This window comes from Cherax quadricarinatus, chromosome 39 (genome assembly GCF_038502225.1).
Source record: "Cherax quadricarinatus isolate ZL_2023a chromosome 39, ASM3850222v1, whole genome shotgun sequence".
NCBI classification, from domain to species: domain Eukaryota; kingdom Metazoa; phylum Arthropoda; class Malacostraca; order Decapoda; family Parastacidae; genus Cherax; species Cherax quadricarinatus.
In genome coordinates this window covers 7,452,455-7,478,333 of record NC_091330.1, presented here as the reverse complement: position 1 = coordinate 7,478,333, position 25,879 = coordinate 7,452,455, and the positions used below count along the sequence as shown (strand labels likewise).

At 38.1% G+C, this 25,879-nt stretch overlaps 1 long non-coding RNA gene across 1 annotated transcript in view; it reads right to left on the bottom strand.

The window, feature by feature from the left end:
• LOC128696316 (uncharacterized) overlaps window positions 1-25,879 on the bottom strand; it is a 285,945-nt gene that overhangs the window by 232,495 nt on the left and 27,571 nt on the right. Inside the window, exon 2 of the long non-coding RNA XR_011392903.1 lies at window positions 7,467-7,499. This is a non-coding gene — a long non-coding RNA (uncharacterized lncRNA). The remainder of the gene's footprint in view (window positions 1-7,466; window positions 7,500-25,879) is intronic.

Genomic DNA, 25,879 nt, shown 5'->3' with positions numbered 1-25,879 from the left:
ATATATATATATATATATATATATATATATATATATATATATATATATATATATATATATATATATATATATATATATATATATATATATATATATATATATATATTATATATATATATATATATATATATATATATATATATATATATATATATATATATATATATATATATATATATATTTTCATATAGTCGGACTTGAGTCCTGGAAATGGGAAGTACAATGCCTGCACTTTAAACGAGGGGTTTGGGATATTGGCAGTTTGGAGGGATATGTTGTGTATCTTTATATGTGTATGCTTCTAAACTGTTGTATTCTGAGCACCTCTGCAAAAACAGTGATAATGTGCGAGTGTGGTGAAAGTGTTGAATGATGATGAAAGTATTTTCTTTTTGGGGATTTTCCTTCTTTTTTGGGTCACCCTGCCTCGGTGGGAGACGGCCGACTTGTTGAAAAAAATATATATATATATATTATATATATATATATATATATATATATATATATATATATATAATATATATATATTATATATAATATATATATAATATATATTATATATATAGATATTATATATATATATATATATATATATATATATATACATTTTTTTATATATATATATATATATATATATATATATATATATATATATATATATATATATATATATAGGTAGTAGGTTGGTAGACAGCAACCACCCAGGGAGGTACTACCGTCCTGCCAAGTGAGTGTAAAACGAAAGCCTGTATTTGTCTTACATGATGGTAGGATTGCTGGTGTCTTTTGTCTGTCTCATAAATATGCAAGATTACAGGTACGTCTTGCTACTTCTACTTACACTTAGGTCACACTACACATACATGTACACGTTTATTTATACACAATCAGAGTTTTCTTTGATTTTATCTTAATAGTTCTTGGTCTTATTACTTTTCCTTTTATATCCATGGGGAAGTGGAATAAGAATCTTTCCTCCGTAAGCCATGCGTGTTGTAAAAGTCAACTAAAATGCCGGGAACAATGGGCTAGTAACCCCTTTTCCTGTAAAGATTACTAAAAAGAATAAAAAGAAGAAAATTGTCAAAGTGGGAAGTCTGAATGTGCGTGGATGTTGTGCAAATGATAAGAAAGAGATGATTGTGGATGTTATGAATGAGAAGAAACTGGATGTCCTGGCTTTAAGTGAAACAAAGCTGAAGGGGGTGGGAGAGTTTCAATGGAGAGGAATAAATGGGATTAGGTCAGGGGTTTCAAATAGAGTTAGAGCTAAAGAAGGAGTAGCAATAATGTTGAAGGATAAGCTATGGCAGGAAAAGAGGGACTACAAATGTATAAATTCAAGGATTATGTGGAGTAAAATAAAGATTGGATGTGAAAAGTGGGTTATAGTAAGCGTGTATGCACCTGGAGAAGAGAGAAGTGTAGAGGAGAGAGAGAGATTTTGGGAAATGTTGAGTGAATGCGTGGGGAGTTTTGAATCAAGTGTGAGAGTAATGGTGGTTGGGGATTTCAATGCTAAAGTGGGTAAAAATGTTATGGAGGTAGTAGTAGGTAATTTTGGGGTGCCAGGGGTAAATGTAAATGGGGAGCCTTTAATTGAGCTATGTGTAGAAAGAAATTTGGTAATAAGTAATACATATTTTATGAAAAAGAGGATAAATAAATATACAAGGTATGATGTAGCACGTAATGAAAGTAGTTTGTTAGATTATGTATTGGTGGATAAAAGGTTGATGGGTAGGCTCCAGGATGTACATGTTTATAGAGGGGCAACTGATATATCGGATCATTATTTAGTTGTAGCTACAGTTAGAGTAAGAGGTAGATGGGAAAAGAGGAAGGTGGCAACAACAAGTAAGAGGGAGGTGAAAGTGTATAAACTAAGGGAGGAGGAAGTTCGGGCGAGATATAAGCGACTATTGGCAGAAAGGTGGGCTAGTGCAAAGATGAGTAGTGGGGGGGTTGAAGAGGGTTGGAATAGTTTTAAAAATGCAGTATTAGAATGTGGGGCAGAAGTTTGTGGTTATAGGAGGGTGGGGGCAGGAGGAAAGAGGAGTGATTGGTGGAATGATGAAGTAAAGGGTGTGATAAAAGAGAAAAAGGTAGCTTACGAGAGGTTTTTACAAACCAGAAGTGTTATAAGAAGAGCAGAGTATATGGAGAGTAAAAGAAAGGTGAAGAGAGTGGTGAGAGAGTGCAAAAGGAGAGCAGATGATAGAGTGGGAGAGGCACTGTCAAGAAATTTTAATGAAAATAAGAAAAAATTTTGGAGTTAAACAAGTTAAGAAAGCCAAGGGAAAATATGGATTTGTCAGTTAAAAACAGAGTAGGGGAGTTAGTAGATGGGGAGATGGAGGTATTAGGTAGATGGCGAGAATATTTTGAGGAACTTTTAAATGTTAAGGAAGAAACAGAGGCAGTAATTTCATGCACTGGTCAGGGAGGTATACCATCTTTTAGGAGTGAAGAAGAGCAGAATGTAAGTGTGGGGGAGGTACGTGAGGCATTACGTAAAATGAAAGGGGGTAAAGCAGCTGGTACTGATGGGATCATGACAGAAATGTTAAAAGCAGGGGGGGATATAGTGTTGGAGTGGTTGGTACTTTTGTTCAATAAATGTATGAAAGAGGGGAAGGTACCTAGGGATTGGCGGAGAGCATGTATAGTCCCTTTATATAAAGGGAAAGGGGACAAAAGAGACTGTAAAAATTATAGAGGAATAAGCTTACTGAGTATACCAGGAAAAGTGTACGGTAGGGTTATAATTGAAAGAATTAGAGGTAAGACAGAATGTAGGATTGCGGATGAGCAAGGAGGTTTCAGAGTGGGTAGGGGATGTGTAGATCAAGTGTTTACATTGAAGCATATATGTGAACAGTATTTAGATAAAGGTAGGGAAGTTTTTATTGCATTTATGGATTTAGAAAAGGCATATGATAGAGTGGATAGAGGAGCAATGTGGCAGATGTTGCAAGTATATGGAATAGGTGGTAAGTTATTAAATGCTGTAAAGAGTTTTTATGAAGATAGTGAGGCTCAGGTTAGGGTGTGTAGAAGAGAGGGAGACTATTTCCCGGTAAAAGTAGGTCTTAGACAGGGATGTGTAATGTCACCATGGTTGTTTAATATATTTATAGATGGGGTTGTTAAGGAAGTAAATGCTAGGGTGTTTGGGAGAGGGGTGGGATTAAATTATGGGGAATCAAATTCAAAATGGGAATTGACACAGTTACTTTTTGCTGATGATACTGTGCTTATGGGAGATTCTAAAGAAAAATTGCAAAGGTTAGTGGATGAGTTTGGGAATGTGTGTAAAGGTAGAAAGTTGAAAGTGAACATAGAAAAGAGTAAGGTGATGAGGGTGTCAAATGATTTAGATAAAGAAAAATTGGATATCAAATTGGGGAGGAGGAGTATGGAAGAAGTGAATGTTTTCAGATACTTGGGAGTTGACGTGTCGGCGGATGGATTTATGAAGGATGAGGTTAATCATAGAATTGATGAGGTAAAAAAAGGTGAGTGGTGCGTTGAGGTATATGTGGAGTCAAAAAACGTTATCTATGGAGGCAAAGAAGGGAATGTATGAAAGTATAGTAGTACCAACACTCTTATATGGGTGTGAAGCTTGGGTGGTAAATGCAGCAGCGAGGAGACGGTTGGAGGCAGTGGAGATGTCCTGTTTAAGGGCAATGTGTGGTGTAAATATTATGCAGAAAATTCGGAGTGTGGAAATTAGGAGAAGGTGTGGAGTTAATAAAAGTATTAGTCAGAGGGCAGAAGAGGGGTTGTTGAGGTGGTTTGGTCATTTAGAGAGAATGGATCAAAGTAGAATGACATGGAAAGCATATAAATCTATAGGGGAAGGAAGGCGGGGTAGGGGTCGTCCTCGAAAGGGTTGGAGAGAGGGGGTAAAGGAGGTTTTGTGGGTAAGGGGCTTGGACTTCCAGCAAGCGTGCGTGAGCGTGTTAGATAGGAGTGAATGGAGACGAATGGTACTTGGGACCTGACGATCTGTTGGAGTGTGAGCAGGGTAATATTTAGTGAAGGGATTCAGGGAAACCGGTTATTTTCATATAGTCGGACTTGAGTCCTGGAAATGGGAAGTACAATGCCTGCACTTTAAAGGAGGGGTTTGGGATATTGGCAGTTTGGAGGGATATGTTGTGTATCTTTATATGTGTATGCTTCTAGACTGTTGTATTCTGAGCACCTCTGCAAAAACAGTGATAATGTGCGAGTGTGGTGAAAGTGTTGAATGATGATGAAAGTATTTTCTTTTTGGGGATTTTCTTTCTTTTTTGGGTCACCCTGACTCGGTGGGAGACGGCCGACTTGTTGAAAAAAAAAAAAAAAAAAAAAAAAAAAAAAATATATATATAATAATATATATATATATATATATATATAATATTATATATATATATATATATATATATATAATATTATATATATTTATATATATAATATTATATATATATATATATATATATATATATATATATAATATAGGGAGGTACCACCTCTATAACTGGACTGGGGACGCTCATCCTCAGAGAAGACAATAAATTGCAAGTTTTGCCTATTCGACATTATATATATATATATATATATATATATATATATATATATATATATATATATATATATATATATATATATATATATATATCATTGTGTTTATTATTAAATTATTGTAAACTTATTTAAAATATATTTAGTTGGATTAGGCTTGTTATAATAAGGTTAGATAAGTTTTCTAAGGTTCTTTTGGTACAAAATTATTAATTTTTAAATTAACATAAATAAAAAAAAATTTAAACGTATAAGAGAAAATTTTAAAAAGGACTTAATTTTAAATGAGTTTTTGCTAAAGGACCAGTTTTACTGATTAATGATTCCGGAAATCATAAACGTACCTCAGGGAAAACTCAAGGTTCTCCCCGGAGCTGTTTGAATATTTTCTTCTACCACCCCCTATATTTTATATTCTATGGGAAAATTTATTAATAGACAGAATACATTTACAGAAAACACAAACATGAATACAATGGTATAATATATTAAAGATTATGAATTTCCTCCAGCTCCTCCGAAGCCGGACGCGAGCCAAGTATGCAGCAAGCATTTCCCCTCTGGACGGCCATGCTGAGGCGCTGGAACATGAAAGTGGCTGCCCTTGAGTCCCTGGTGGTGTACACACACACACACACACACACACACACACACACACACACACACACACGTGCGAAATCGTGAGCCACCCCTCGTACTTTGGACGCGGATATGAAGCTACAAAAATGAAGCGAAAGATCCATAATGCGCACACAAGCAGATAACAAGAAAGGCGAAGCCAGAGAGTCTTCTTAACATGCTAAGCAATTATTCACATAATCATACAGATTATACCACTCGACCGCCATACAGGACACGCAACCCAATAATTGCACAACAGCACAAGCAGTTTGAGAAAACACTCCGAGATATACATTTTGTTCATCTTGTAAATATAATAATAATAATAATAATAATAGTACTCAATACAATTTTCCCTTAGGTACTGTGTACGTACGTGTACACACCTCTCATATTTTTAGTGGGTGGGTGGGTGGGGGGGGGTTCGTATCAACTCTTGTCCCTCGTGAGCTCTATCTTTTCTATTCTTATATCTATGAATGGATCCCTCCTTTTCCACCTCTTTGTGTGTGTTCTATTCATAATATATGGTAATTCAAATTAACGGCCATTTTAATTTTTAGAGCCTGAAATATTTAGTAAAAAAAAAATTCTAAACAGCCATAACCGTCTACTTCCCTATTCCGGTTATTACCTAATACAAAAGAAAACTTACAGCATCCTCTACTAGACATTAAATTTAATTGTGACAACGTAAATCCCAGTCCTGCAATTTTATATCGCCAAGATAGTCTGGTCCTTGTCTCTCAAGACTACAGGACTATACTGTGGAGGGAAGATCTTTACTACCGACTGTTTCTTTGTTGCTCTATAACTGTGAGAAATCTTTATTGCTGACTCATTGTTGCTTTGTTGGTCTATAGCTGGAGAGAAGAGCTTTACTACAACTCTGTTTTTTGTTGGTCTATAACAGAAGGGAAAAACTTTACTGATCGCTTCTTGGCTACGTGAGGAAGACAATAAACAGTTCTTTCATTACCCATGTTACCTACAAGGATATAACACTGAACAACAGTTTTCCCATATTTCCCAGAGGACATTGTTTATGGAGTACCGTGCAAGCGCCTAGTGCCCCAAGAACTAACGTATCCAACAAAGCCCCCAGGACGATGTATGAAGACAAATTCACTGGCTGCTGACCCAACCTAAAGCCCCCAGAAATCATTCTCCTCAGTTTATATGCCACGGCCAAAATGTTTATTTTCCTTATATATGCGAGTGTGCAAACTTTTTTTGCAGTTCGAATTCCTAGAAATTTTCCGAAACAAAAGTTAATATCGCAAATTAAGATAAAATAAATACATAAATTTCAAACTACACGTACCAGGTAACATCAACATAGGTCTTACATAAGCCCATCCTCTGACTTAACAAAATGGGTGTGGATATCAATGGCTTGAGGAACTACAGTCACATGAATGTATACTCTTTTAAGGAACAAGAGAAGATATGGTAGTGAAATACTTGGTAAGAAACGGATTCACAAACAGAAGCCATCAAGGATTTAAGGGACCGATAACCCGTTTCAAGAACATAATGAAGCTCTATGACAGAAAAGGAGATAAGGAGAAGGATGGGTGGACTGTGTTACAATACGAACAGATGATGTTGCAGACGCTGGTCACCTCCAGAGGCAGGCCTGTACATAGATACACACGCGCGCACACAAATCCAGGCACGGACCCCCACACATGTGAGCACGCACGCACACACACAAGAGGTACGTTAATAGACCAGGAGCAGACTTGAAAACTCCATCCACATATTTTCTCTATTTTAATATTAATATGAATAGTTCAATAAAATCTCTAAGATTAGGCACATGTAATCTTAATTAATGCTTTTTTTTAACCAGAAATATATTAACTTTGATGGTAAAATTAAAATTTCTTAAAAATGCTATAAAATTCTTCAAAACTTCCGATACATGTTTATTTTTCGTTTCAAATAAACTATTACAATTTTGCTATTAAATATGTAGTTTAGAGGGCAAGTCTGATTTAAAATGATGATAATTTGTGTTTGTACACAATATAGCATCTGTTATTTAAGTACTTATTGCAGCAAAAAAATTCGAATGTTAGAAAATGCCTCAATCCGTTCTGTAACGTCCAAGTTCGTAATAAAAAGATAGGTTTAGCGCTTTATGAAATCAAATCTATTTAATATCATACTTTTCGTGGTAAAATTTAAAATTCCTAAGAAAACTACAAAGTCCTTCAAAAAATGGTGAAGTAATAATACTTCACCATAAGACAAACTGAACTCACCAACTATCTAAGCCAAATGCTGAATCCAGGCACCTGAAACGATAACAAAAAAGTCCGTAAGATATTTGAAATTATTATTATTATAATAAAAAAAGAAGCGCTAAGCCACAAGGAAGATATTTGAAAACATAGCAAAATTTCATAAAAATTAAGACCAGTTTGCTGTGCGTGATATTTTCCTTTCAAAATCCTCAAATAGTGACATAATATTTGCAGTCAATATGTCAGCCATGACGATACGAGACTAAATCTATCGAAGATTTAGTTAGAAATATGAATGCTGAAAATACCTCTATAAACGTGAAGAACATACGGGATATACAGCGCCTGCGGAACTGAAGGCAATTAGGTTTAATCCAAGGAAGGGGAGATTGGATCTAATTCAATGAAACGTAAAGGGGCAAGTAGATAATCTTCATTGGGAAAAGCAAAATTCGTTGGGGTCATACAGCGCCTTGTGAGTGGGAGTTAATTTTTGATCGAAGGGGAACACGGTTGTCCCAACACACTGGATCAAGAGCCCTTCACTATCATTGAGGTATTTCCCTTCAAGGGACGAAGTTTAAACTTTAATACATTAACAACGCTGTCTATTATATATGCTCGAATTATGCTACAGTTAATTTAGAAACGATAAAAATGAAGAACAAAAGGAAAGCAGAACGCGTCTCTAGTTTAAATATACATATTTTACTTACTGGACAAAGAATATTCTGTGACTGTGGCACAGCATTTGGTTCACAATCAAATGGACATAGGTCTGATCTCCGAGCAAGGCGAGATATCTAGGGAAATCTAATTACACATAATACCCATGTTCTATCATTAACTGTGTATTAAGAGTTTGTAGACTTTTGTTAATCGCATTTTAAGAAAGAGAACCAAATGATACTAAAGGGATAATAATCCTTGTTGGAAAATAATCTGAAAAAGTTGCCTTCTTGGAACTTTAAAATTTTCCCGTGAAAAGCAGCTAATCTTATAACGTGTTCTGAAATGTTTCGGGAGGGTAGCTAGGATTTGTTTACTAACACTTGTAGGAGCGCAGTTTTTGTTGTGAATGTTAAGATGTATGACTACTCCCCAGCCACACCCCCTCTATAATTTTCTCGCTGTCAAAATAACAGCTATGAAAGAATAAAAGGTTTCATAGTCGTTATCTTTGGTAGATATGACATCACATGCTAATGCGATTTGTTCACACACACACGCTATATATATATATATATATATATACATATATATATATATATATATATATATACCTGGAGGTTACCTGGAGGTTATTCCGGGGATCAACGCCCCCGCGGCCCGGTCCACGACCAGGCCTCCCGATGGATCAGGGCCTGATCAACTAGGCTGTTACTGCTGGCCGCACGCAGTCCGACGTACGAGCCACAGCCCGGCTGATCCGGCACTGACTTTAGGTATCTGTCCAGCTCTCTCTTGAAGGCAGCCAGGGGTTTATTGGCAATTCCCCTAATGCTTGATGGGAGGCTGTTGAACAGTTTTGGGCCCCGGACACTTATGGTGTTTTCTCTTAGTGTACCAATGGCGCCCCTACTTTTTATTGGCGGCATTTTGCATCGCCTGCCCAGTCTTTTACTTTCGTAGGGAGTGATTTCTGTGTGCAGATTTGGGACCATTCCCTCCAAGATTTTCCAAGTGTAGATTATGATATATCTCTCCCTCCTGCGTTCCAACGAGTACAAGTCAAGTGCTTTCAAGCGTTCCCAGTAGTTAAGGTGCTTGACAGAACTTATACGTGCGGTAAAGGATCTCTGTACACTCTCTAGATCTGCGATTTCACCTGCTTTGTATGGAGATGTTAATGTACAGCAGTATTCCAGCCTAGAGAGAACAAGTGATTTGAAAAGGATCATCATGGGCTTGGCATCTCTCGTTTTGAAAGTTCTCATTATCCATCCTATCATTTTCTTTGCACGTGCGATCGTGGCACTGTTGTGATCCTTGAAAGTGAGATCCTCAGACATTACTACTCCCAGGTCCCTTACATTATTTTTCCGCTCTATTGTATGGCCGGAGTCAGTAGTATACTCTGTTCTAGTTATTATCTCCTCCAGTTTTCCATAACGGAGTAGTTGGAATTTGTCCTCATTGAACATCATATTGTTTACCGTCGCCCACTGGAAAACTTTGTTTATATCTTCTTGGAGGTTAACCGCGTCCTCAGCAGATGACAGCCTCATGCAGATCCTAGTATCATCCGCAAAGGATGATACGGTGCTGTGGTGTATATCTCTGTTTATGTCTGATATGAGGATAAGGAATAAGATGGGGGCGAGTACTGTGCCTTGTGGAACAGAGCTCTTCACTATGGCAGCCTCCGATTTAACTCTGTTGACCACTACTCTTTGTGTTCGATTTGTTAGGAAGTTGAAGATCCATCTCCCCACTTTCCCAGTTATTCCTTTAGCACGTATTTTATGGGCTATATATATATATATATATATATATATATATATATATATATATATATATATATATATATATATATATATATATATATATTATATATATATATATATATACATATATATATTATATATATATATATACATATATATATTATATATATATATATTATATATATATATATATATATATATATATATATATATATATATATATATATATATATATATATATATGTTTATATAGAGAGAGAGAGAGAGAGAGAGAGAGAGAGAGAGAGAGAGAGAGAATCAATTTTAATTAAAATTAAATTTTTTCGTTATGCTTTTCAGGCCAAACTCGACGGTTTGGCTTATTCGGCACGATATATATTATATATTTTTTTAATACATCGGTCATTTCCCTCCGAGGTAGGGCTAGAGGCAAAAAAAGAAGAAACACTTTCATCACTCCAAGTCTTTCCAGAGGCGTGCCGATATTACAGTTCAAAAACTGCAACGTATCACCACCCACAGAGTGCAGGCACTGTACTTACCACCTCGACGACTTCATTCCGACTAACCGGTTTCCATGAATCCCTTCATAGATGCTATCTTGCTCAAACTCCAACAGCTCGTCAAATCATAAAAATCATTTGCCCCCACTCACATGGCTATTTCCCACATAACGTTAGTGTTACATAAGTTCTTGCTTTTCACGAAAATACTCATCAACATGCATATGATCACATATGTACAACCTACCTCTTCGCATCCACGTTGCATGACAAATGCATCTCACTCTACCGCATAACCTCCTGTGATAAAGAAGAGGACATAGCCTAAACAGAGACTACCAGATACCAGCATGCAACCCATTCTCACACTAAGAGTGATACACGTGCAAACTTGAAAACTTCCTGGTTATGTTCAGCCACAGGGTTACCAGGCGTATCATGACCGTTTTTTTTTTGTTTGTTTGTTTGATAAGCATATTTGTAGATAAATATGCTTTTCATATTTTTTGTGGCCTAACGCCACTTACCCTAACCCAGTAAAAGAAAAAAAAAAAGAAAATCGTATTTGTAAGCTTACAGTAAGCGCTAAGAAATTAACATCGAGAACTTCCTAAGAAAGTTAGCATAGTAACATGGAGAGAATAACTGCACTACAGCAGTTATTCTCTCCAGCGTGGAAACTGCCACTGCTAAAAAAAAAATCTACCCTAAAAAGAATCAGATGCAATACCAGGAGACAGACATTACAAGTGCATAATGATCGCCACCACAGTACGCTTAATACCACCACCCTTGCTCCTGAGTTAATTGGAGGAACACTGCAGGGCTGCCCGGTGCTGCCTGCCAACCAACTGTACTGTATTGTATGGTGATGCATCACCATACGTATAGAAAACCACATTTAAACCATGTAAAAATCTGTAAAATAAGTATGTTCTGATTCCTGTTACTATATTAATGGAGAAGCGGTATATCCATAAGGAAGTCGTGTTCTAAATTTTAAAACAAACTTTAACAGTAAAATAAAGTGAAACGATTTTAATTTAAAATTATTGTAAACATAAGGAGGCATTAAATCCGTTGGGGTCATACAACGCCTGGGAAATGGGAGATAATCATTTTTGATCTGAAGGAGAGGTCAGCTCAACTCCTTGAATCAACAAAACTTCACCAGCATCAAGACATCCATTAAAGAGATATAAAGCTAGAAACTATGCAAATTAAAGGAAACCTTTTTCACAAAAAATGAAACTCTCCACTGCCCTGGAAACAAGCCGCCTCGATGAGCACCAAGACCTGAGCCAAGATACCGTCCATACATAGTTCAAAACGATGACCTTTTTGAATTCCCACTACTGTCCTCATTTTCCTTGGTTTAAACCTGCTATACTTCAATTTCACAGGCACTATGACTCAACAGATTAATGATAATAATAATGATAATTTGAGTTTGCAGAGACTGCAACAGTCAACCAATAAGTGTCACACCTGGCAAAGGAATTATTTTTTTTCCCCAAGAGATATCGAACATAGTTTTAAGAACGTGAAACTGTCTTCCTAATCCTGTTGGTATTCTAGTGAAGAATTACAGAATATAATGGAAAATCAAGACTGATAAACTTTATTTTCCTGACTACAACAAAACCTTTGAAAGTATGCCCCACTCGAGATTAACCCACAAACTGAAGAAAAAAAAAAGTGCAAACGTAAAAGGGAAAATACACAAGTGGATCATGGAATAACTATATAACAGAAAACAGTGACGGACAACTAACTACTTAGTCATGTGGAGCACTAAATCCTTAAGGGCCACTGACAGAGAGGGAGGTGTCAAACACGTCGAGAACGAAGAGCGGGGTGCCCCCTGGAATATATTCTGACGTAACATAATATGCATAACAAAAATAATTATAATTAAAAAATTGAAATAAATAACACAAAATTTGAGTGGAGGCTCAATCTTTCGTTCGCTAATCGTCAGCCAATCTTCGACCAATAAGGCTGTTGGTGATCGTCTGATTACAATACCGTTTCTAATATTCTATGCAGAAATTATCTAGAAGAGATTAAATCTGTCATGTTTCTGTTTGTTCATGTAAAACTGATGAGTGGCATTCATTTTTTGTTTCTCACAAGCTGAGCATGAACGAGGCTGTCTATTCTAAACTAAATTAAGTCCGGTAAAAGTAATGAAGTCAAGCACAAGTCAAGAATTCAGGTGCAAGACATCAGGAGGTTAGGTATAACAAATAGTTATGTACAACAAATAAAGAGGTCAAGTACAAGTATGGTGGCCAGCTGCAACAAATAAAGAAGTCAGGTAAAGAAATACTTAAAATAAAGAAGTCAGGTAAAGAAATACTTAAAATAAAGAAGTCAGGTAAAGAAATAGTTAAAATAAAGAAGTCAGGTGCAAAAAATGTACAAAGTCAGATGCCAAAATGTATAGAAGTCAGGTGCAAAAAAATATAGTCAGATACAACAAGTAAAGAGAGAGAGGTGCAACAGTTATAGAAGGGAGATGAAACAAGAAAGGGGTGCAAACAAATAAAGAAGGCAGGTGAATGGAGGTAGGCACAGCAAGAATTACGGTAAAACAGGCAAAGTGTTCGAGTACAAGGAGCAAAGAAATCCTGTATAAAGCTTATGACAATGTGACCTTACGGTTAAAATGAGATAAAAAATAGACAGGGTCCATGAGACTTAACAGAATTAACAAACAAAAGGTTTCGGGGGATGGGGGAAGGTGCAGGAAATAAGCTGTGTTGTCCTGCGAGGCTTGCAGCCCAGACAATAATGTTGGGGAGGTGTGTACTCAATGGTGCACTTAAGGCTGTCATCAACAATCTTCAAGGAAGGACAACTCAAGACATTAACACAGCGTTACACCGTCAGGAATACAGCCCCAGAACTATACAATCCACTTACTAATAATATAACCATTACCTTAAGGTAAATGTCGGTACGATCTCTCAAACGTTTACCATTACTGCCTAAAAATGCACCAATTACCACCAACAACCATCAGCAATAAAAACTACGGGTTTAGTGCGTCTCCCCAATATAATGATAATTGTGAGAAATTACCTGCATGAGACTTACAAATATTAATCTGAATTAATACATGCAAGTAAATTGGGTTAGGTGTAACAAAAAACAATTATTATCCATCAATGTTAGTTACACCTCTGAGGCAAGTGGAACTTAGTTGCAGTAGGTCACAGAACTGCACTCCTTCGATGCCCACTTCCTTAAAACCACACTCACATCGTTAGACCTATTATTAAATTAATAATTAGCATTTAACAAAACCAGCAACTTGGTCAATTATGTGGACTATAAAAATATGATACACTGGGTCCACAGGATATTGCTATTGATACATATAATACAACAAGGTTACAAGAAAAGAAATTTGTATTATCACTTACCATTTGTCACAGGAAATCTAAATTAAGGGACTAATGGCAAGGAATCTAAAGGACTAATGGCGTACATACCTGAAAAGCTGCATCCCCAACGGTTCGCATCTCCTTATTTCTCACTATACAGCCTTATTATAGCTAATTTTCACCTTATTTGTTCATATTTCATTGCGAAGGCTGTTAAAGTAATTTATAATCCTGGATTCTAGCCGATATCACCATTTTTTGGCCTCGATGACGCGGATTATTAGACGATTTTAACGATTATTGCATAGACTACTCACGGCATCTCAGCGTCACTCTCCGGCTGTTCCACATCCCCTTTCACTCAAAATTTCTCGAAGGGTCAAATCAGCTTCATATCTTTATACACAGGTATTATATTCAAATTTACACATAAATTTATGAAAATTATAAAATCTTCCATAATAATTATAATTATTTATTCAGACTAGTTTCTGAAGAGTTACAGCGAAAAATAAATTTAAATTTAGTTTCTTACCTAAAATTATCTTAAGAAAAATGCAGATGTGCTTTATACGGATTTTGAAAAGGCCTTTGGCAAATGTGCCCAAGAATTAGAACTTACAAAATGAGGTTAAAAGGTATAAGAAATAAAGTAGGGAAGTGGATAAGTTTTCCATGTAATATATCAACTTTACCTTCATGAGTTTTTCTACTCCCGGAACCCGGCCATAGGCCAGGCAAACATAAATGTAGCCAAGACCTGGAAATTTTTTCTTTATATTCATGGGGAAGCTCTAAACCCGTTGGGGTCATACAACACCTGGGGAATGGGAGACAGTCATGCTTGATTCGAGGAAGGTAACGGGAAACTCAAATAGTTCCAGTTCTTTGGAACAAATTTTTTTTTAATATGCGTAGAGCGGTAAACCTATCGTCATTTAGCGCAAGGGCTGGTGGAGACCTGATCCTCTGTTAGCTAAGAGCGTGACTGACACTCTTCCTAATTGTACTCGCTTGGTCTGAATTAATCAGACGTCCTTCGCAAGCATCATGGCACATCCATCGAAGGGGAAGGAAATGATAGGGTGGACTACGATAACTTATAAACAAAGATGTCACGCCAATGATACGCTTTTAATAAACTTAATCTCTCTCGTTTAATTATATATTAACGAAGAAGTGCTAAAACTTTAGTAGAATGGGAGGAGATTCGATTTGATCCCTGGGTACAATAGCTCAAATTCTGTGGCTCAAAAGACAGTCATGAATGAGAGGAAATATAACAAATCATCCTCCTGGTCAAAGTCAGTATTTCACTGTGGCTAAGATAGGCAATTTCAAAGCAGTCTGCTTTGAAATTGGGTCCATTTTTTTAAACACCCTGTATATTAACTGTTTATTAAAAATAAAAAGACAATAGTCTAACGCTATCCTAACCTAAATGACATAAATCGAGATATTTGCTTAAAACAGTATTTAAAAAATCGACTAAGGCTTTCGGAAGAGAAGCAGCGCTATAATATGACCCTAGTAGGTTTAGCGCTTCTTTTTTATTATAATAATAATTTAAGAAGAGAAGAGGTTACAGCATACACATACACACTTCCCAAGCTCATATGCAGGCGAGTGTGTGGAGTCACCTCAGTTTTTCAGATATACTAGTGCAATGGCTAGTGACAAGGCGTTCATATATTTTGATGACGATGATATATATATATATATATATATATATATATATATATATATATATATATATATATATATATATATATATATATATTCTGAAGAATATATATATATATATATATATATATATATATGAATATATATATATATATATATATATATATATATATATATATATATATATATATATATATATATATATATTATATATATTCTGAAGAGAAGTTGCAGAGATTGGTGGATGAATTTGGTAGGGTGTGCAAAAGAAGAAAATTAAAGGTGAATACAGGAAAGAGTAAGGTTATGAGGATAACAAAAAGATTAGGTGATGAAAGATTGAATATCAGATTGGAGGGAGAGAGTATGGAGGAGGTGAACGTATTCAGATATTTGGGAGTGGACGTGTCAGCGGATGGGTCTATGAAAGATGAGGTGAATCATAGAATTGATGAGGGAAAAAGAGTGAGTGGTGCACTTAGGAGTCTGTGGAGACAAAGAACTTTGTCCTTGGAGGCAAAGAGGGGAATGTATGAGAGTATAGTTTTACCAACGCTCTTATATGGGTGTGAAGCGTGGGTGATGAATGTTGCAGCGAGGAGAAGGCTGGAGGCAGTGGAGATGTCATGTCTGAGGGCAATGTGTGGTGTGAATATAATGCAGAGAATTCGTAGTTTGGAAGTTAGGAGGAGGTGCGGGATTACCAAAACTGTTGTCCAGAGGGCTGAGGAAGGGTTGTTGAGGTGGTTCGGACATGTAGAGAGAATGGAGCGAAACAGAATGACTTCAAGAGTGTATCAGTCTGTAGTGGAAGGAAGGCGGGGTAGGGGTCGGCCTAGGAAGGGTTGGAGGGAGGGGGTAAAGGAGGTTTTGTGTGCGAGGGGCTTGGACTTCCAGCAGGCATGCGTGAGCGTGTTTGATAGGAGTGAATGGAGACAAATGGTTTTTAATACTTGACGTGCTGTTGGAGTGTGAGCAAAGTAACATTTATGAAGGGATTCAGGGAAACCGGCAGGCCGGACTTGAGTCCTGGAGATGGGAAGTACAGTGCCTGCACTCTGAAGGAGGGGTGTTAATGTTGCAGTTTAAAAACTGTAGTGTAAAGCACCCTTCTGGCAAGACAGTGATGGAGTGAATGATGGTGAAAGTTTTTCTTTTTCGGGCCACCCTGCCTTGGTGGGAATCGGCCGGTGTGATAATAAATAAATAAATAATAAATATATTATATATATATATATATATATATATATATTATATATATATATATATATATATATATATATATATATATATATATAATCATCATCAGAGGTATCAAAATCATCGTCATCATTATCATCATAGAGAGATGACCGGAGATACTAGTGAGTACTTTGATACAGAATGTGCATGTTCGAATCCTGCTGTTGACTGAGAGAAGAGAGGAGTGTAGAAGAGAGAGAGATTTTGGGAGATGTTAAGCGAGTGTTTAGGAAGTTCTGAACCAAGTGAGAGTAATTGTGGTAGAGGCCCTAAATGCTAGTGGGAGAAACGGTTAGAGAGGGTGTGGGAGGTAAGTTTAGGGTGTCAAGTGTAAATGATAATGGGGGCCTTTCAATTCAATTCAAATTCAAAGTTTATTCTCTATAAGGATTACAATGCTGAGTTTACAGAAATTTGGTTATTGTTTGGTATACATGTAGTAAAATTGTGATTACAGAGTGTACCACTAGAACGCTTAGCATGGCTAGGCATTTCGGGCATACTTAGTTTTATTCTTAATTGTAAAATATTACAAATTATGAGGTAAGTTGGTATTATGGCTAAGTGACTAAATACTAGTTTATGAGTTTAGCAATGTGAATGCTTTTGTTTTGGCACAGTATATAGTTTCAGTATTGGAGTATCACAGGATTCATTATTTTAAGACTGAGATTAATATTTCTGTTTATGGTCAAATGAGTGAGCGAGTGTAAGTGTGAACCACCAGGTGGTATTCGTGTAGTTAGTTGACAGGGTGTATCAGGGAGATAAGATGTTTTCTAATGGTAGTTTTGAAGGTGATGAATGTGTCTGCAGTTCTAGAGTTCTCAGGTAGGGTATTCCAGATTTTAGGGCCTTTGACATACATTGAATTTTTGTAAAGGTTTAGTCGGACACGGGGAATGTCGTAGAGATGTTTGTGTCTGGTGTTATGCCTGTGGGTTCTGTCACAACTATCAAGAAAGCGTTTTAGGTCAAGGTTGATATTAGAGTTTAAGGCCCTGTAGATATAGATTGCACAGTAGTAAGTGTGGATGTACTGAACTGGGAGTAAGTTTAGATCTTTGAAGAGTGGGGGGGTGTGCTGCCAGGGATGGGATTTAGTGATTATTCTTACTGCAGCTTTTTGTTGGGTTATTTGAACTGTGTATAGAAAAGGGGTTTGGTAATAGGTACATATTTTCAGAAAAAAAAGGATAAGTACACAAGATATGATACAGGGCGTAATAACAGTAGTTTGTTGGACTATGTATTGGTAGATAAAAGACTGATGGGTGGACTTCAGGATGTACATGTTTATATAGGGGCCACAGATATATCAGATCATTTTTTAGTTGTGGCTACAGTGAGAGTAAAACGTGCATGGGATATAAGGAGAATGAAATCAGCCAGTAAGAGAGAGGTGAAGGTTTATAAACTAAAGGAGGAGGCAGATGGGCAATATATAAATAACTACAGGAAGAAAGATAGGCTAGTAAGAATATAGGCAAAGAGGTTGAAGAGGTATGGGATAGATTTAAGAATGTAGTGTTAGTGTGTTCGGCAGAAGTTTGTGGTTACAGGAAAGTGGGTGGGGAAGAGAACAAGGGCAGTTGATAGAATAATGCTTCCCACCTCTAGGACTCAAGTCCGACTAACCGGTTTCCCTGAATCCCTTCACAAAACATTACTGTGCTCAGACTTCAACAGCCCGTCAAGTCCCAAAAACTATTTGTCTTCATTCACTCCTAACACGCTCACACATGTCAGCTGTATGTCCAAGTCCCTTGAACACAAAACCTCGTTTACCCCCTCCCTCCACACACCAACACACACACACATATTATACATATATATTATTGTAACCACGGACGAGTGGTATTGATCAATAACACTGCGCTAGCCAAGGATTCGAACCCATGTTGTACTGGCCTGCCGCATGGTAAGCGAGAACCACATGACGCTTTAAACCACAGGACCTGTGGTTTAAAGGGTTATGTGGTTCTCGCTTACCATGAGGCAGACCAGTACAACATGGGTTCGAATCCTTGGCTAGCGAGGTGTTGTTATTGATATATATATATATATATATATATATATATATATATATATATATATATATATATATATATATATATATATATATATATATATATATATAATTTATTCTCCCTACACGTGGGATAAATATCTAATGACATTTTTACTACGTTGCATCAACATAGTGAAAAGCACGATAAGCTGTCATAACAGTTCAACACCTGGCTACAACTACAGGGGAAGCAGAGGAGACAAACGTGACGTCTCGCGTGTAAGGTGGTAGATACAACGTACACTTATTTATAATGAAAATTGGAAAGGTTATAAACTACAGTTCATAATAGATTACCATATGTATTGCAACACATATGTCTCTCTCTCTCTCTCTCTCTCTCTCTCTCTCTCTATATATATATATATATATATATATATATATATATATATATATATATATATATATATATATATATATATATACACGTGTGTGTGTGTGTGTGTGTGTGTGTGTGTGTGTGTGTGTGTGTGTGTGTGTGTGTGTGTGTGTGTGTGTGTGTGTGTGTGTGTGTGTGTGTGTCGTGCCAAATAAGTAAAAGTTGCGATTTTGGCTTAAATAACAACGTACTACCTGCCGAATAGGGAAAACGAAAATTTGTGTATGCAACAATTTCGCAAAAATCATTCTGAATCTAACGAAAAAATATATTTCATTTTGTTTGTTTATCATTAAATTATTGAAAACTTATTTATAATATATTTAGCTGGATTAGGATAAATTAAATTTCGCTTGTTATAATAAGATTAGTTAAGCTTCCTAAGGTTCTTTCGGTACAAAAGCGCTAATTTTTACATTAACATAAATAAAAAAATATATCTTTAAATGTACAAGAGAAAATTTTAGAAAGGACTTAATTTTAAATTTCTTGATAATTGACCAGTTTTACCTATTCGGCACATAATATATATATCGTTCTGTAACCACGAACGAGTGGTATTTAATCAATAGCAACACTGCGAGGCTCGAACCCATGTTGTTTTGGTCCGCCTCGTGGCGAGCAAAAATCACACGACGCTCTAACCCACAGGACCACCTAATCCTACAAATATCATGCACCCAGCAGAGCTAGGTGTTGTACCGTGATCCAAGGACATACGATGGTGTGGGTGCCTCAGAGCTAATTCTATTCTACTCCCTGTTTGGTGTACTAGCTCACTGGTTACCAGGGCAATCCACAAGAAAGTGAAGAAGCCAAATAAGGACCCGACAAACCTCAAAGAGAGGATAAGGTGAGTGTGGCCGATGTGGAGATGGGAGATCGCAGTCTCCCGAGTACAGCAACATGGTAAGAAGATGGCCACAAACCTAAAAGCAGAGTAATACAGTGTAATTTGTTATGGTGCATGTCTGACCACTGTTGTTGCCAATGGCTGCAAAGACAGGCAGAGATAACTGTAAAATAATCCCTGAATAGAATACCTCTATAGGAAACCGGAAGATCTTGTACTGCTGACCGCGCAGCAGCATCCGCCTGTTCACTGCCCTGCACATCAGTTTCCTGGGACCCAACAGAAAATGACATCTTTGTTTTTGCTAGCCACACGGCACAACCATAGTTGAATACGAAAGACCAATGGATGAGGGGAATCACATTGTTTAATGGCTTGTAAAACGCCGAGGGAATCTGAAATGATCACAAACGTCGAAGGAGACATATATGTAATACGGAGAAGGGCTATGAGGATGGCATACAAGTCGGCCGTAAAAATACTAGCCACTAGCCGAGTGTAACAAATGACCTCAGACAACATCGTCAGGGGGCACCACTGTGAACCCAACACTGTCAGAAGATTTAGAACCATCTGTATAAACAGTGATGACATCAGCATGTGACCAGAAGTGATCGAAAAAAAAGAGAGTGAGAAGTTGTAGGTAGGAGAGCTTTGGCGCACAGCAGTAGGGGAGAACAGACACGAACTGTCAGAACCTCCCAAGGGGTAAGGAAAAAGGCAGATGCTAAATGAGCATTCAAGGGAGGCAACTGGAGAGAAGGCCAGAGTGAGTGAAGACGAAGAGAAAATGGTCGGAGTAAGCAGGGGCGCCAAACAAATAATGGGCTTCTACTAATGTATGAGACCAACTTATACGTAGAAGGAACACGAAAGCCATGAGAGTGGACAAAGTAACGAAGGCAATGAGCATCACCACGATCAGCTAAGGAAGGAACATTCGCCTCAGCATAGAGGCTTTCAACAGGGGATGAACCAAAGGCACCAAGGCATAAACATGATGATTAAGGGGATGTAACTTAGAAAGAGTTGTAGAAGTCGCAGAATAGACTTGGTCACCATAATCCAGCTTGGACAAGACTAGAGTGGAATGCAAAAGGAAGAGAGTCTGGAGACCTGCTCCCCATAAACGATGCACAAGAATTTTAAGGAGATTCAGCCAACTATGGCAAGCTGCCTTCAAAGAGAAAAGGTGAGGTTTCAATGGCATCTGGCGATCGAAGAGAAGGCCAAGAAACTTGACCGTATCACAGTCTGGAATACGTTAGCTGTGTAAATACAATGGAATATCTGGGACAAGAGGATATCTAATGAAGGTAATGAAATGGGTTTTCATACTAGAAAATTTAAATCCATGAGAAGTGGCCCAACGGGAAACTTGGTCAATCGCATCCTGAAGGGAGGCCACTACCAGGTGACAATCAGCACCTGCATAAGCTATAGCGAAGTCATCCACAAAGTGACGACCAAATATGTCATTGAAGAGAAGAAGGGCAGTGCTTAGGACAAAACCTTGTGGGACTCCTATGGCCTGAACAAAGTCTGAGGAAAGCGAGGCACCAACACGGACACGAAAATGTCTAAGGTAAAGCAGAAAGGAAGGTTAGTAGATTACTGGAGGCCTAAGGAGTAGGCCTGGGCTAGGATGTTATACCTCCAAGTGGTGACATATGCCGTCTCAAGATCAAAAAAGACTGCTAGGATGGAGTGTTTATTAGCAAAGGCATTTTGTACATACGTATCTAAGTGGAGCAAGGGGTCCAAAGTAGAGCAGCCCTTGTGAAAGCCATATTGGTGAGGAGAAAGACTATTGCGAGTCTCCAAATACCATATCAGACATCTATTCACCAATCGTTCCATCACCTTGCAGACTACACTGTCAGAGCAATGGGACGATAGTGAGAGGTATCAAGCCCCGAGGTGCCTGGTTTGCGAAATGGTAGTACAATGGCAGATTTCCATTATTGAGGGAGAACCCCTCGTGTCCAAATAAGATTGAAAAGACGCAAAAGGACTGTAAGGGCTGTAGAATGCAGATGCTGTACCATATAGATATGAATATTATCGGGCCCAGCTACCAATGACTGGCAAGCAGAAAGTGTGGACTCTAAATCTAGGAGAGTGAAAGGTATGTTATACGACTCCATTCCATTAGAAGAGAAATCCAAGGGCAATTGCTCCCTGGTAGACTTAGATGCAAGAAACAAGGGACAGAGGTGAAGCCTTTGGGAGACACTGACTAGACAGTTCCCAATTTCCATGGCAACTTCAAGAGGTTCTTCAACACTAACACCAGCATCCTGCAAAATGGGAGCTGGGTCCAGAGCGTACTTGCCACACAACTTCCATTCCTTCTTCCAAACTGCACACATTGGGGAAGTCGAGGTAAGGGTAGAAACATAGTCTTGCCAACAAGTGTGTTTAGCATTGCATATAACATGGTGACTGCCCTGGCTCACATAAAATCCAAAAGATGATCAGAGGTCCAATTATATTCATAACGACCCCATGCAGCATGTTTCAAGCACACTGCACGGGCACACACAGGAGACCACCAAGGCACATGTCTGAGAATGCCTGTCTGAGGTTTGAGGAATAAAACGTGATGGTGCAGTCGAAACTAAGGTCGAAAACTGGTGCAGCAGCTCATCAACAGAGGACGAAGAAGGATCCCCACAAAAAGCGGTAAGATGAGAGTAAAAGTCCCAATTTGCTTGTCTAAATTGCCAACAGGGGCTATGAGGCAGCCGGGAATATGTAGTAGAAGTAAGAAGAATAGGAAAGTGATAAGTCATTATTCACAAAGACAGGTATGCCAACAATAAGAAGCAATAAAATCTATGGGCTAGTAGGGTCAGTGAAGTCAATGTGTGGAGGCAATGGAAAGCGTGTAAGTAAGCAGGAATCAGAATGCTGTAAAGGAAAAGACTGCTGCCAGAGTTGTGGAAAATAAGAAGGGGTAAAAGGAGGCGCGCCAGTTCCCATTGAGGGTTTCATCTCCGCAATATAGTCAGAGATAGCGTCAAGTGTCTCAGCGGACAAGGAAGATGCCAATACCATAACTTCAGAGACAGGTGAGGTACAGCAAGTAGAGACTGGGGAAACTATGGAGGGAACCAAAGAGGTCTGAGAGGGGAGGGGAGTATAAACCTGGAGAGATGCATCAGCAGAGACAGAAGAGTCCTGTGGTGGAACAGGAGAGGAAGGTGACTGGGGAAGAAGTCTGAGGGGCAACAGGAGAAGAGGGGACCACACAAGAGGGGGTTGAACTTCCACCTTTGTGTGAGTTAGAAAGGGGGTGAGAACTAGGCACCAAGGCCGAAAAGTAAAACTCTTGGGGAATTGTAAGCATCAGAGGAATGCTACGAGACTTGGGCTTATCAGACAAGTTCAACTTCACAAGTGATAGGTGCAAAGAAGATGCAGGCATGCAAGGTCTTGCAGACTGAGAAATAAAGAGGGTGAGAAAAAGTAGAGGTAGGAATAGGTAAGGAGGTGGGGGTTTCTGAGGGTAAAACTGCAAAAGAATTACGAGACAGGGGTGACCCCGAAAGACATGACACCGGAGGAGCTGGTAGGTGGGGAGACTGCCAAGGTTGGAGGTCTCCTAGCTACTCAAGAATAAGGAACACGAGGAAGATTCCCTTGAAGGTGGAGCCAAGAGACAGCCATAGCACAAGGCCTTCACTCTCCTTAAGACAACGGATTTCTCATTCATAAGATAGACCTGACATCGGCAGGAAAAAGGAGGATGAGCTTTATTTCAACTGAGGTAAGTGGGGGAAGATGGCAAGATGTATCAGCAGACTGAGTACTCCGCCACAGATCTACAATATTTAGCAGGGTATCTGAAGCACCAGCAATTTTGCCACTATTGGTGAGTAGGGACCACTATACAGACCTCTAGGCAATGGCCCGTGATATAAATGAAGGAAGTTCATGGCAGTCAAAAGTTAAGCAGGCAATGTTACAGCACACTTCCCCCACCTAGAAACCATAATGCCAGAGGTGAGAACCCCAGAGGCTACAAATGGGACGGGGAAAAGGGAGGGTTGGGAGGGGGGGAGGAAAGTGAAAAAAGGGGAGATGGGGAGGATGGGATAGGGAAGGGAGGATTGGGGGGTAATTAGGTTCAGTCTGAGGAAGGAGACCAAAGAATCTAATTCCTTAGACCAAGAGCCTCTTCACCACGTCAAGGAACCCCCCCCCCCCAAAGAGGTCACCATCTATAACAAAGAAGTTTGTTAAATAGATGACACGCAGTTCTGGCGAACCTTGTATACAGTCGACAGGTTTAATCCCTTAAACTGTCCAAACGTAGATCTCCGTTCATGTGCATAACACTCCGAACGTAGATCTACGTTGTTTTTTTACGTGCTTTCAAATGGAGAAAATAAAGGTCGGAGCGCCACGTACGTAAATATAGATCTATGTTTGGACAGTTTAAGGGTTAACTGATGTCATCAGTTCAACGTCGTGTATCAGTGTATACTCACTGAGTATACTGTACACTTTTTTGTAAATGGTCTGGCAAGGATGGGCAAGGGAAAGACTGGAGTAGAACAGATCATTTATTAAATGAATTCTTTTTTTTTTTTTAGCAGTGATGAATACCACTACAGTGGTACCTCGCGTTACGAACTTAATTCATTCCATAAGGGTGTTCGAGTGCCGATACCGACGAATTTGTTCCCACAAAGAATAATGTAAATTAGATTAATCCATTTCAGACCCCCAAAAATACACTTACAAAAGCACTTACAAAAATACATTTACATAATTTTTCGAGTTGGGAGCTGTTCGTATGCCAAGGTACCACTGTATATATACAAAAACGTTAATAACTGTGAATAAGACAAAATTAATGACTTTATAAAAATAACAGGGTTCCATGTTCCTATATTTACCTTTTTTGTATTAGCTGAAATGTACCTGTGATTCCTGCTTTTTGTTTTTTTTAATTTCGCAAGTCTCGTGAACCACAGATCGGAAATCAAAGATTTACAGTTCTAGTCAAGAAAGTTGTTCACTGACTCAACTGACATACATATATACATTTAAAAGCCAATAATGCCTCCCTAAAGCCACATAATAACATTCAATTAACCAGAGTCAACATAAGCATCCATGAAGCAATAAAAAGAATCATTGGGAATGAGTTGATATGAAAGCAATAAACGGTTTACTAATCCCCAGCTTGCATGAGCCAAAAAATAATTGGAGGTCGATGTAAAATACATTTAGGGATTCATGTTACCTAAATAATCTAGTAAACATGCTACAAACGATGATCCGGAGTGGATTTGAAAAACCTAATCAAACATTACATCCCTTTAGGTTCAGTAGTTTACAGAATGTTTACAGTTTTCTTCCAGTAGATCTGAAGTTACTTTTATGCAAGGATTACCATTTTCAATGGTATATCACATATATTTAATTTAGTTGAGAACATCATGTAAAAACATCATACATATATACACACACACACACACACAAAAATGATGTAATGGAGGCAGGATCCATACATAGCTTTAAGAAGAGGTATGATAAAGCTCATGGAGCAGAGAGAGTCACCTAGTTGTGACCAGTGAAGAGGCAGGGCCAGGGGCTGTGACTCGACCCCTGTAACCACAGTTAGGTGAGTACACACACACACGTGTGGGGAGGGGTGCCTAATAAGCCGAATCGTCCAGTATGGCCTATTTGGCAAAGGTTCACTTTGCCAAATAAGCTGAATGAAAATTTGTCTATAAATTAGTGAAAACGATCTGAGCATAACAAAAAAATATATAATAGATTTAATGTAATATTAAATACAGTTAAGCTGACCAGTTATATATACAGCAAAATTTGTTGAAAAA